Consider the following 14,008-nt stretch of genomic DNA (forward strand, 5'->3'; position numbering starts at 1 on the left):
GTATAAAGCACCTCCATAATGATGGAATTTCATTGTTGGCTCCCTCCATGTAATTACATGTGTGTACATTATAGCACATTCATAAAAACATCCTTCAATTAAACTGAATAAATGGTTTCCATGGATTGGCGCAGTGTCCCCGACCCCCAATCTAATTGTTACCTGTCGTTTATTGACCGATAACCGATATTCAGATCAGATCATCACTAGTCTAGACACGATTGTCTTTTAGCAGATCGGTAAAACCTACAGACTACAAGCATGTCACAGATAACTGGATTAATGCAAACAAAAAGCCTTAAGGACAGTGTGACACTGTGACAACGACAGCATGTGGTAAAAGGAAGAATTTGCACAAGAATTGAAATGAGGATTCCAAAGTCTATTTTGCTGGAATTGGGGCACAGTGGATGGGAAGCGACAAACACTGTGAGAACCGGCCATTATCAAGCTCTTTACAAATTCCCCACTAAACACAAAAACATTGAGAACCTTAAATGTACAAGAATACAACAAAATCACTGGCTTACAACATACAAAATGAAACGTCCAGCAAAGTCATACACAAAGTGGAAAGGAGCGAAATCTGACCTCACTTTGGCCTCTCTGAAGAACTATGTGGGCGGGGCCTTAATATTTGTATGAGCTTGACTGCCTGCTACTCATTTACTCCACAATGGCTCAAACCCGAGTTTTCAGGGTGATTCAATTTTGAATGAAAGGACCAAGAATTCTTCATTCAAGGGACTGAGAAAATTGACCAACAATTGTCAATATTTTCAATAAAAATATGTTGAGTTTTTCTGATTGTGCAAAATTATATTTCTAGTAGTACATTGAATCTCTGTATGTTAAAGAAATATGTGTAATGTTCATTTTATAACATTTGAGTCTGAAATTAGGAAACAATACTTAGATCACTTTTCAATAAATTGAAGGCTTAAACGCAATGGGAGCGATGGGGCTTTAGCTTCCCCACAATCATATGACTAAAAAACATCAAACTGTACAACCATCTCAAAATCAATAACCTTTATCTCCAATTACCAAATTCAAATAGATTCATATCAGATGTTGCACCAAGTTCCTTCATGTGAACTCACGTTGACTAGCAACTCATATTTTCCAGACTCCTACTGTATCCCTCTGGATCAGAGTTAATGCCAGAAAACAATCATGGATTTAGGCTCCCTGGAGGTAAATCAGAAATCTATGACATTTTGAAGTGAAAATTACCTTGTTAAATGGAACATTCGGTCACAGGGAGAGCATTTACTCAATATGCCAGAAAGCAGCAAAAACATAAGCAGTGAAGAAAGCACAAAGCGTGTCAATGAAATGTCCTTTTACCCTCACTTCTTTTGACATGTTATACTGTAGATAAATATGTACTGCTGGAAGGTGCCTCAGAAATCCAAAAAGGTTAGCGGAAGAAACACAGCCGCGGTACTGAAATCAGACATTTCTGCTGCGGACTGGGCTGCTGTGATCAAACTGCCTGGCATTTCCAGCTCGCTCCCTCAGGTCAAAGCCACAGATCTAATAAACAAATGTGCTCCAGTGTCCAGACAGCCGGTTTCCTCTCGCCTGCACCGGAGGGCACCGCTTATCTGGACCAGATCTATTGTGCTGGAGCACACAAGGCCACCGTGCTGATCTTCTCATTCTGCTCTGCAGGCTCCAGTTCTCAGCAGATTCTCGTGTTTGTGTTTACTTGTGTGATATATGCGATAGAGGCATGTACCGTAGGGGTGTTGAAACTAATCGTATAATCGACTTGGACGATATTGCAGTGAAGAACATAATCGATTGTGTTATAATGACTTTCTAGTTAAAAAGTAGTGCCGGTAGAGACTGCGGCGGCCTGATCTGAGTACAGCGTAGCTACTTTCTGCCACTTCAAAACACACACACACATGGAGCAGGAATAGAGGAAAAGCTGATCCTAACAGTCTCGGAGTGTCCAGAGATCTGCAACATGACATTATTGTCTTACCGAGAGTTTAGAAAGCCACACAGACATTTTTGCGTGTCACATTCAGCCTTAGATTTTCTCCAAAGACCAAAAAACAGTCTGTATTCAGTCCGCCCTCAGCTGGCGCCACGGACGTCGTTTTTGGCTTCAGTTTTAACAGGTTTGGGTCGGTGTGTAGTGGTGGAAACTCTGGTGAAACATGCAGAGAAAGGAGGCCTGCCGGGAAGAAAGAGAATTTCTCTCTCTGTTTATTATGTTTGCAGCACTTCAGTTCCTCCACAGCCGGGTAAACGTCAGTAACCGCTCGTACATGAGACAGGGACGTTAAATAAACCAAACTTTCTGCTTTTATGTAATATTAAAAAATAAAATAATAAAGGGACCGCAGGAGCTTGGACTGTTCTTCTGCTAAGTGGAGAGTCGATCTGCATCAGGACCATCAGCATAGTGATGCACTTTCACTGGACACCCTACAACTGGTTTATGTAACTGCTATGTGACATTTCTGAAAGAAGCTGACGTTGTTGACGTTTAGGGAAGTGGCTGATTTCATGAACGAGAATCAAAAGTAGATTTTTTTGCCAGTTGCTACAAATATCTGCTGAATGATTTGTAGCAGTATCAAGAAAAGTCCAACAAAATTTGCCGTTCACATTTAGCTTTTTTTTTTGTATATACATGGCGATTTTAACATTTGTGTACAATGTGTGTGTGTGTGTGTGTGTGTGTGTGTGTGTGTGTGTAGAGGTCACTGAAGCCAGTTACTGACTCGTCTCAACATTTCCTCTGCCACCAAGGCTCCTGTCCACACACTCATCACACACCTTCAGAGCACTAGTGGCTGCTTCATCTACACAAATGAAGAGTGACTAGCACGCTCTGACGAAGGACAGTTCCCACAACACCCATCTATCTCAATCTATTCCATCCGATTCTAACCATCTAGTATCCCACGTGGATAAGTGGACAATTACTGCTTATCGCCAGTGCACGCTGGACAACTTGCTATTAGGAGGCTGAAAAAGGCTGCAGCACCCAACCCTCAACAACCATGATCAGCAACGCTGAGCGGCCAGCAGCCGACCAACATCAACATCCAATCTTTAAGAAAAACGGCGTTACCGACTATACATTCCTATATACTATACATCTTCTGACGTTTCACTCTAAATCTGCTCATTTTGCACACGTTTGTCCTGTCCAGACCACTTCAAAGCATCTTATATGGTGTTCTCATTGTTTAGTGTACAGAAAGTTTTATATATATTTTCTCAGTCTGTATGGGTACGTATTTACAAAAATGGTCCTGTGTGAAACAGTATTTCAAGACACTGTGTATATGGTTGTACTGACTATAAATCGCTTGAATCCTGAATTACATTTTACAGCATTTATCAGAATTACCAACAACCCACACACGGCATAGTTCAATATTTCCCAAGAATATGAGCTGAGTCATCCTTTTACACCAGGAGTCTCTGCATTATAAAAATCTGGATCCCTCCATAATCCGGAAAAACAAGGTCTACGATAGGACCATTGAGTGGGATGACGGCAGTCTTGCTAGTGGCATCACAAGTGTTTGAATAAAAATGATGGTAATACGACATTTCACAAAGTTTGATGTGTGCTGATCTAAGACCAGTCTCAGTCCACGTTTGGTCCGTCTTCCCGCTCTGGGAATCAGAAAGCAAAAATCCTTATTATTCTAATAACCCCTATAATACTGCGTCTCCTCCATCTTCACTGCCGTATCGTGACTACATCACACGGGACGGGGCGCGGGGTTTTATGCAGGCAGGCCATAAACCAGCCCGTGGCAGAAGAGCACTTAGCGAAGGGTAATTAATTGTTTATCTCCAAAGGCGAATCTGTACTTAATGCTCGCTGCCCGGGTCTGTGTCCTGCTTTTAAACAAACGTTTGCAAGGAGGGTGGGGGTCGCATGGGACCACCGAGAGCGACTTGACTGTGACATGATTTATTTAAAGGCACTGAGAGCCATTTCAAGGTGCACACGTAAGGCACACGTGACGTCACTCGTCCAATCCATTTTAGGAGCAGAGACGAGCACCGGCGCCAGCTCGGCAAAATAAGACGGGATCGGCGACTTGGCTTGCAATCCCCAAAATAAATCGACCGATCAGAGGTGACTTCACCTGCGACATTGTCTGTAAAAACTATGGAAAATTGACAAAAATTAAGTGAGGCGCGTGCGGTGCCAACTTTGTCCCGTCGTTTGGAAAGGAGTTCCGGCGCCAGCCGATTCCCCGATAATAAACTCTCTGGAACGCAGGGGGACCAGGGCTGGCGACCGCGACGCGACACTTCCACGCGACAAGCCTCGTTTCATTCATTCTTTCCACGGCTGCTCGCATATGCAGGTGCGTCCGGAGAAACGTCGACACCCGCATGTCGCATGTCGTCTCGTCACCGTGCATTTCACACGCGGGCAAACCACGACACGACAAACGACAGATAAACCCACCAAGATGACGACCCAGTACAGCCTACCGGAGCGCAGAAAAAACAACAACAAAGAAATCTGTGGCGCCTTTCCGAGCCAACGCTTTATTCCTCGCGTAAAACGCACAGACCTGACGGCGGCCTTTAAACTAACTTTCCGGGGGAAACGGAGCGACTGTTACGCGGCGTCCTGGCCGCACTCACCTGCTGGCGAGGGGGACGCGGGGCTGAAGTAAACTTTAACCGTGAGAGAAAAAAAAAAAAAGATTCCGGCTGCGGTCCCGCCGCCTCTCTGGTTCTACGTTCCCCGGGAAAACGCCGCGCCGCGTCCGAGCGGCGCTCCTCCCAGCGCCGGGGCGCGGTCGCTGGCGGTCTGTGCTCGAGATTGGCCGCTTCCCGGCGAGAGATAAAGTTCATCTCCTCCTCTCCTCCTCGACCGCCATCTTCCCCGCGGGGCACGCCGGGTAATCCTCCGGAATCCCGGCGTCGTGCGCGCGCTGACGCGGGACCGGTCGGGACGGACAGCAGGTGGGATCGAGTTCCAGGTTAACTGGGTCACGTTCACGGAATGCATGCCAGATACGAGCTAGAATTAAGCGATCGTGTCATCATGACCGGTAATTATAGAATTAGATTATGCACGTTTTTTCTAATTGTTTACTGGCATTACAGACTGTATCCTGTTTATTCGCATTTTGATATGGGAACGCCCATTTACGCTGTCTCGTGCCTGGTTTTCATTCTCTCCCACCGTTCAACATGGTTTTGTGTGACACGTGCCACTGAAAACTGATAATTCTGATTCCCACACATTCACAGTCACTTCACTGCACGCTCATATTCATAATTTACTTTACATGTTTCTTCACTGCAACCTGTCCACAAATTCCTCCACTACTGCTGCAGCACCGCCCGCCCTCCGAAATATCTACCCCCCTCTACGCATTCTGCAAGATACAGCCTCACTACAATAAATGTATTTACGCTCTGTAAATAGTTCAACTCTTCTGCAGAGTCACCTGTTCTGCGCGAAAGGACAGTGCACTTGAATCTGCCCAACATCCCTCAGTATCGGGGTGTAGAGGGTGAACGTAATCCAGGAGCAGGCCTGGATACGGAAAGTCCTTCAAGCTCCTGTGTCTCATGGCCGTGAGCAGCAGATGGCACCCTGGTGTTCACCAGATCATACAGGAGTAGACAACCCAGATAAACACGGAGGCGTTGTTTCAAAGACCCCTCACTTTCATTGTGAGTATGGTATATATATATATATATATATATTTTTTTTTTGGGGTTTTTTTGGGAGGATGGGTTGAGAGAAGGACATGATTGTGGCAGTGACATTTGTTATTCAACTGGCATATATTTAAGAAGGACCGGATGAATTGTTTAATCTTGTGGGGGGTTTATTTATGAATATTGCTTCGAAACAGAAACAGAGGCTTTTCTGTTCAAAATGAAAACATGGGAAGGATTGTTATGTGACACGGTTGCATCACACTGTCCTCACCACAGAAGCGCCCACCACCCACGGTGCAGTTTGTACCTCTAAGTGTCGACCGATGGCACCGCCAAAAAAATCTGTGACATTAAACGTCTCACCAGCTGTGATCTTAACAATAAGATCACAGAGGCTGGACTGGGTTTTGGAGAACAACACGATCCCCGGGTCTGTCAGACCCCCTGATGGTGAACCCCCGAAATCAGGATCAGGAACACGTGCCGTTGATGGTGTCAGCGTGCGTTCGGCCTCATGCGCGAGCGACCTGCTGCTGCCTAGACAACGATTTGCATCTTCATGGTGACACAGGGTGGATCTAGACTGAGGGAACTAAATTAAAACTACAAAGTCGGTATGAAGCTTCCCCCCCCTTAACTCGCTGAGTGAGGCCGCTGGGTGCCATGGCAGCCTGTGTGTGTCTTCATCAGAAATCAACTAAATCCTCTGAAAGCCAGGCAGGCAGGGGTGACTGTGCACAACACAGGCTGCTCATCACTCTCACAGCGAGGTGGCCGAGGCGTGTGCCGTTTAAGAAGTGTAAAGTAATTGCACTAATGTTTGTTCATTCGTTTTTCACGTCACTGCAGATCATCTCTGAGCACAACAAATCCCAAAAATGGCCGTGGATCCGGATTAAGGCCCAAAGTATGATTTTGATGAAAACTTGTAAATAGGAGTTTGTGTAGACATCTCACAGATATTTCTGATGCACACCCTCAATAAATCAGCACAGCAAACAGCCGACCGATTGTCACTCATAGACAGGGGTTCATTTTTCCCCACGGTGAAGTTGGGGGAAGTTAGGGGCAGTGGTGGCCTACCGGTTAAGGAAGCGGCCCTGTATTCAGAAAGTTGCCGGTTCAAATCTCGATCCGCCATGGTGCCACTGAGCAAAGCACCGTGTGTTGGTTAAATTCAGTGGACACATTTCACTGTGTGCACCGTTTGCTGTGCTGCTGTGTATCACAATCACTTCACTTTATCTCTATCTTTATCTTGGACAGGCATTCAGACTCCTTAAAAACAAGTTCCGTCCAGGTAGCTTGTTCTGACGAGAATAAAAATGTATATTGCAGGCTGATCTGAATCACTTAAGGCAAGTTTGTGTGTTATTTTTTTTAAATGTGTAAAACGGTCACAGACATGCTCACAAATATTCCTCCTGACATTACAGTGACATCAGTCAATCGCATTTCTTTTGTAATGCTGTTTGGCATGTGTCCCGTTTCGCCATGTGGATAGTGCGATAAAACCAGGCCCGATGGGCTGAAGAACATATCCTCCACGGCCAGTGAACGTGTATGGAAAAGCTGGCATGAGTGAACACGCACCCCGAATCGATAGAGTTGGGGAGCCCTCTGACTTCGTGCGGGACCCATGCTGTGGGCCGTGATGAAAAATGCACCGTGTTTTCCTGTTGCTTTTTTTGGCAGGCCTGCGTGAACCTTGAGAAGCGTGCTTTACGCTCAGTCTCTTCAGCTCGTACCCGTGGTTTTTGGCCTGCAGCTATATTTGTTTTCTCAGGCTGCAAAGGGTTCCGGGCTGTTGGAAAACCCATTCGTGGCACAGCAGGAAAATCTGCCACTCTTCTGCTGGGGCGTAGCGTAGCGTGGAGGAGTATTCTTGCTAATGTGAGGAAGGGGAATGACAGCACCACCAGGCCCTGCTTCCTCTAGGGCACTGATGGAGTGGCATATGGCTCACAAATGAATTTTTTTTTTTTTTGAAAAAGGACGCTGGTGATGCAAAACTAGGATTAGCACCTAAATAACCCACTGTGCAGAATTCATTTTGGGTTTTTGCATTCTCAACACAAACCCACTGGCTGCATAGCATAACACACTCTTATGCATTCTTCAGACATTACTTTATTTTATCAATAGTTCATGTTGCTTTTTTTTTCTTCTTTAAAGCCTACACAAGATGGGCAGGAATGCTATTGGGTGACAATACCACACAAAGCCACAAGGGGAGGATAGGTGGCAGTGATCGAGTGTCGCTTTTTGCCATAATTCCACCCTTGTCACATCAAGTAAATGATTCAGGCACATACTGTTGCCACACATGCTGTGTGAAAGGCACCGATAAGCATACGGAGTACAGTGAAGAGGGGGAAAAACGCAACATTCCGCAGAATCCGTTCACCTTTAGATTCGTCAGTTTGAAGGTTTAAAAAAAAAAAAAGGCACACGTTGAAAGAAAGCCCATGCTGATGCTCCACTTGAAGTGGTAATGAAGTGAAAATTGTCTAATTACAGCCCTCTCATCTTCTCTGGCCATGACAAGTTTTCATTTTGCTACCTGGCTACTAATTAAAATTAATTGGCTGCACTTTCCAGTAACCCTTCCCAGCTTTAATTGCTTTTCCAATAAACAATATGTTTGCAAATGTCAGTGTGAAAATAACTGGTGCAGACAAGTAAGACCTGTGGCAATTTCCTATCATTTCAAAGTTCACAGCGTATTTGAAATATCAGCTTTTCCTTTCACCCCCTCGGGTCATGAAGAGCATGGCTGACTGGAAGCATCTCAAGCTGAGCGTGAAGAATCATCACAGCACATCAGAAGATGGCTGAACTTCTGGATACAGGCCTCCTAGCTCTGGTCCAGAGCAAAGACCTGAACACGGATGATTACTGAACTATTTCAGGCCAAATTAAAAATGATTTTCAACGGGCATCTAGAGAAGCATACTAATAAACGAGTCGTTTACCAGATTTATAAAAAGCCCCAGGCGAATATTCAAAATGCCCTCTTTCAATATTATGAAGACGGCAAGTGCTTTGCATAAGAAAATACCAAGAAAATATGCTCTGCTTAATTTTTGTGGAACCTTGAACACATAATCCACACAGGGACAGACAGTCACAGAACTGACTGACATTCCATCAAGGCTTTAGGTTGGAGAATTACTTTTTTCTTTAGAAGGATAGGAAATGAAATGTCAAATGTGGATACAATACCTAACCACAGAAAATAGAGGTAAAAATGAAATGCAGGTTTATAGTGCACATTCGCCAACATCTCTTATATGGGGGAAAAAGAAGGTGCTGGCTGAGTAGGTTGTCTCTACCAGCCCTTTGTTGGTTGTATGTAGTTATATCTGAGAACCCAAAGAATATGTTGGTGGTGGTGGCCTAGCGGTTAATGAAGCAGCCCCGTAATCTGAAGGTTGCCGGTTCGAATCCCGATCTGCCAAGGTGCCACTGAGGTGCCACTGAGCAAAGCACCGTCCCCACACACTGGTCCCCGGACGCCTGTCATGGCTGCCCACTGCTCACTCAGGGTGATGGGTTAAATGCAGAGGACAAATTTCACTGTGTGCACCGTGTGCTGTGTATCACATGTGACAATAACTTCTCTTTATATTATTGGCACCAGTCTTAGCGGTGTTAAATTATAGCCCACGATGTGCCTCAGGTCTGTGCGTGGGTATGAAACGTTGCAGGTAAAAGGTGCGTTATGCTGATGACCACCTATTAGACCAAGCTTGCCTGCGAAACCAAGCGTGAAGGCTTTACAAAAACAGCAGCACGGCTCTTAGTGTGTGATTGATTGATTGACTCGACCTTCACCGCAGCCATTATTCATGACTACTTAACAAGCGCCACGTCACTTGTTGCCGGTGGCCGCTGGTGATCGGCGATCCCTTCCGCAGCCTGGTGATTGTATGGGGGCAGCTGGTTCCTGAAGAATGACGTGGTTATTTTTACAAGCAACAATGACAGACAGGTCGATCCCATGCAGAACCGTTCAGCCGAACCCCCATGCAGCCTCATTAAATTCCACTTAGTTGTAGCAGCAGTACGCCCAGCTTGTCAAAGAAGAAGAAAGACAATACCCCGCCCGCCTCTCCTTTAACTTAACCCCGATCGCCTGAGAACAATGCGCTGTGGTGCATCTCCTCGTTTTTCAGCAATGAAAGCCACGGCAAACATGCCCATCGCTTCACAGAGTGACTTCCATCCCCAGCAGCTGCCGCGCTCATTCCTGCCCTGCCGTGGGTGTTATTTTGGGGACAGCATCTCCAGCACCACCGTTCTTTCTCAAAAGGTCCCTGCAACGCCAGAGTGACATGGCGGCTCATGTAAGCGTATAGGTGCATGTATCCTTGCTGCTAGTGTTTCAAGGGCTCTGTGTTGTTGTCGGCAGATGACAGCGTTGGTGTAAAAGTAATCTTGGGACACGGCAACTTCAAAGGCACCGAGTGGCGCATCCACACTTGAAATAGCGCCGCATTTCACCACCTTCATGAGTTGTACCATCATTCGCCACTCGGCCGGTAACATGGCCCACAAAACCAGCTGCTAAACACCCAGTCTGTGGCTGAACAACTTACAGAATAATGTCTTTATCATGCACCATACATGTGCAATGTAGCTTATGTCAGTTCTGCATGGTGCACTGAAAACATAACAATGCTATTTATACACTTTCATTTTTCCATTTCCATTCACTCACCTATGATGGGTTTGTCCCCTGTGCCCACCTGGTATGGGCTTTAGTACCAGTGACCCTTTTGTGAATTTAATGTATGGTGTGTGTGTGTGTGTGTGTGTGTGTGTGTGTGTGTGTGTGTATATATATATATATATATATATATATAGCCGTCCATCACTATTTTGCAATATTACAATATTGAAAAATGAAGTTGTGTGCAATAACACCCTTGTAAATTCTACACCTTTGTTATGTTTGAGAGATAATGTGACATGTCTGGTGACATGTCGGCATATGATAACTGTGCTCTGACAACTCATTTAAAATCCTTATGTATGGGCTTGATTGAACTCAGTAAAACAAACAATAAATGAATTGTGGCAGGTCCCTGTTCCTGTGATTGCACCGAACTTTTCCTGACCGCATGATTGATTTGTGGCATATTACAAGACCTCCGACCCCCCCACCCCACCCCATCATTCAGCCACTGTGTATCATATGTCTCGTCATTATAGACGCTCATCATATGCTGGTGACGCAGGCAGATCAGGGTGCCAAGACAGGATTGGGGGTGCTGAGGAGAACATTGTGAGCAGGGGGGTGACATATGCGAAGGAAACTGCAGGGCACCTCCCCACTTAGTTTACCTCACCTCAAAATCTAGCACTTTTCTAAAATAGCCAATGATATGTGTGTGTGTGTGTGTGTGTGTGTGTGTGTGTGTGTATATATATATATATATATATATATATATATATATATATGGGCCAACTTCAAGTGTCTGCCATGTCGACTGGCTGACAAGTGATTCTGAGTGAAAAGTGTCCTTGGTGTGAGGTAATGCTTGAGATGAAGCTGGTGGGGGGGTGACTTGTCATATACTATGTATACTGTACATACCAAATATCCCTTTCCAGTAACTGCGGATCGGAGAAGAGACGATTCAGACCTCATATGATTTAAGGACCACAGATGGTTACCAGATACATTAGTATAGAGCCAAACCTACACTGTTATGTAGCTGCGAAATTGTTTATGACATGCACCTGTCCAAAACTGTAACTCTGTATTGTGTCTACATGCGTTGTATCAACAGTGATTGGTCTATTTTATGCTTACATTTCCAGACTGGCATTGTCAACAGAGTCAACAGAGAAAATTCGATATTTTAAAAATATAAATAAAAAATGAAAATGTGAGTATTGCCAATCACTAGATTGCTGAAGCTCTGCTCTTTCTACACCAAGTCATGCTACTGTCTTGTTGTCAGTTAACCCGTTTCGTTGTTAAATATTGCCCCAATCTCAACTTCTTGAGACATGTTGTTGCCATCAAATAAAATTTAGCTAATAATTTTCGTAGAATAGTAAAATGTCTCACTTTCTTGTGAAGATATGGCTTTATCATATTTCCATTCTGTTTTATTTATTTTTTATACCAGATCCCATTTTTATAGGGTAGTTTATCTAAACCATTATATGTACACAATGGTGTACAATCAGTATCAAGATTTTATCTTATTGAGCAGATTTTCTTCTTCAGAGACTGATCAAGAGAATAGTGTTTCTAATTGTATGACATACAATAAGCACATAATCAGCAATGAAATATGCAGCATGGTAATGCTAGAACGTTGCCCGGGAGATGGTGTGACATAAGAAATGCGTGCTTGTGGTTTTATCTCTCTGCTCATTCATATCCCTAACAGTCACATTTGGAATCGCCATGTCACTCTCACTTGGTTATAGCTGGTATCACTCAACGCCGTGTGAAATGAGAGCCCTGATGTAGCTCAACGCTTACACCTACACATTAATGCAGTAAAATGTCTTCACTGCAAAATTAGCACTGCAGAGCTTCACTGCATGTTCTCATTACATAGTTTTCTCCCTGACTCATGTCACAAGTGTCATTAAACATCACCCAGTTTGATCAACTGCTAAAAATGAGCTGTGATGGAGACATGTTTTTGACAGCAATGAATACTGATAATGTATATTTTCAGTTTATCCAGTGAAGGATGAGGTAGAAAGAAACATAAGACACAGTCAAAGATTATAACTCTACCCTTGATCTGGAGGCAGCAGTATTCAAATCTGCCTCTGTTCGAGGCACAAGCCTGGGGATTGTATGATGGGGAAAACGTCTGCCTCAGAACACACAGATTGCATTTCACACTTCACTGAAATCAAGCTGCCTAACAAATTTCCCACGATGTCTCATCTGGTAAAGATAGCACCGTGGGACTGTGGGCAACGTCGGTAACTTTAGGGCACACTCTGATACTGCGTATCGAATGAATTGTAATGAAATTATGCACGTAATAGATGAAGTGATTATGATTTAGTATGTATAACAGAATGGACAGGCATTCTGGCATTGTACACTTGTAAAGGTACAATTTTATTCTGTTCTGTCTGTTTATTCAAAAAGTGCTATAAATAATTAGCCGGAGACAAGGAGACAGAAATATACATTTAGCATCTTGCTTCTTAATTTGGTTAATCTGCAGCAGGGCATGTATCAGAAGTCCACGTGAGGATGGATGTCTGCAGACCTGAGTCCTGTCCATTGTGAAAAGCTGCTACAACGAGCATGTGATAGTCAGAACTGCACAATTTTAAAAATGTAATCATGCATGTCATTTTGTGGCACCAAGATGCTGGACGGAGAACACCACATTGCAAAGATCATAAACGGTTTGAAGAACATGAAAAAAGAACATATTGCCCCGGTCAAAATCCAATAAGATATGCCAGGAGGAAAGTCTGCTCCATGTTAGCACCGCTTCCCAACTGACAGGATAGTACAGGACACCTTCAGAGTTTTTGGGGAGTCCACGCTTCAATGGATCATAGAGGTTCTGGTGGTGAAAGAAAGACCTTCACAATAATAACTGGGTGGTTTTAATCTTTTGGACATAATGTATATTTAGTGTGTGCCCCCATTGGGATATTATCTTACAATAATATTCATTGTCATGAAATAAAAAATATCATGTTTAGCAAAGCAGTACATTAAGGCACTGATATGGTGGCCCTGTGGACTTACTGCACACAATTAGAAAATTGTCACCGTGAGCCATGACATCCCTGACAGCGTGTGAGGAATCTCATTTTGCTCTCTTTTCCTTTAGGATTTCTGCAAGCTTCTGTGTCAAGGTGACATAATTTCCATGATTGCCAGTCTCTTCTATTTTCTCCTCCTGCGGGAAGAATACTTCCAGTGACCCTCCGGCTGACATTGCAATGCAGCTCAATGTAAAACCACAGTCTTTGGGAGTTATCTGCTATTAGGCTGGTACCATTGCCAGAAATAGTTTTCCATGACATTTACTTTCTCTTTTAAGATCAATGGCCCAGAATTGAGCTGATAACAAAAGCTAGTTGCTTTTGCAACATGAATATTCTCATTGACAATGTTCCCAGTGTGACATGCATATAAAAGCCCGGAGAGTGTTGCTCAGCGATTGCACACATTCTACTTAGTGCATGTTAAAAACAGGACTCGGCTGAAACCCACAATTGGAGCTAGTTGTCAGGGGCGATGTACCTCACAGAATGAATTTTCATAGCTAAAATGCATTTGAATTGGCCAGTGCTATATTCTTTCAGTTTAACATGTTCA

General features: G+C 44.1%; 1 protein-coding gene across 4 annotated transcripts in view; it reads right to left on the bottom strand.

Moving 5' to 3' along the window:
* Positions 1-4,913, bottom strand: part of tjap1 (tight junction associated protein 1 (peripheral)) — a 53,406-nt gene extending 48,493 nt beyond the window's left edge. For all 4 annotated transcript variants that reach the window (XM_028988806.1, XM_028988808.1, XM_028988807.1 and 1 more), the window contains exon 1: positions 4,645-4,913. The gene's annotated coding sequence lies outside the window, so the exon portion shown is untranslated. The remainder of the gene's footprint in view (positions 1-4,644) is intronic.
* Positions 4,914-14,008: the final 9,095 nt, after the last annotated feature.

This window comes from Denticeps clupeoides, chromosome 8, assembly GCF_900700375.1.
Source record: "Denticeps clupeoides chromosome 8, fDenClu1.1, whole genome shotgun sequence".
Lineage (NCBI taxonomy): Eukaryota > Metazoa > Chordata > Actinopteri > Clupeiformes > Denticipitidae > Denticeps > Denticeps clupeoides.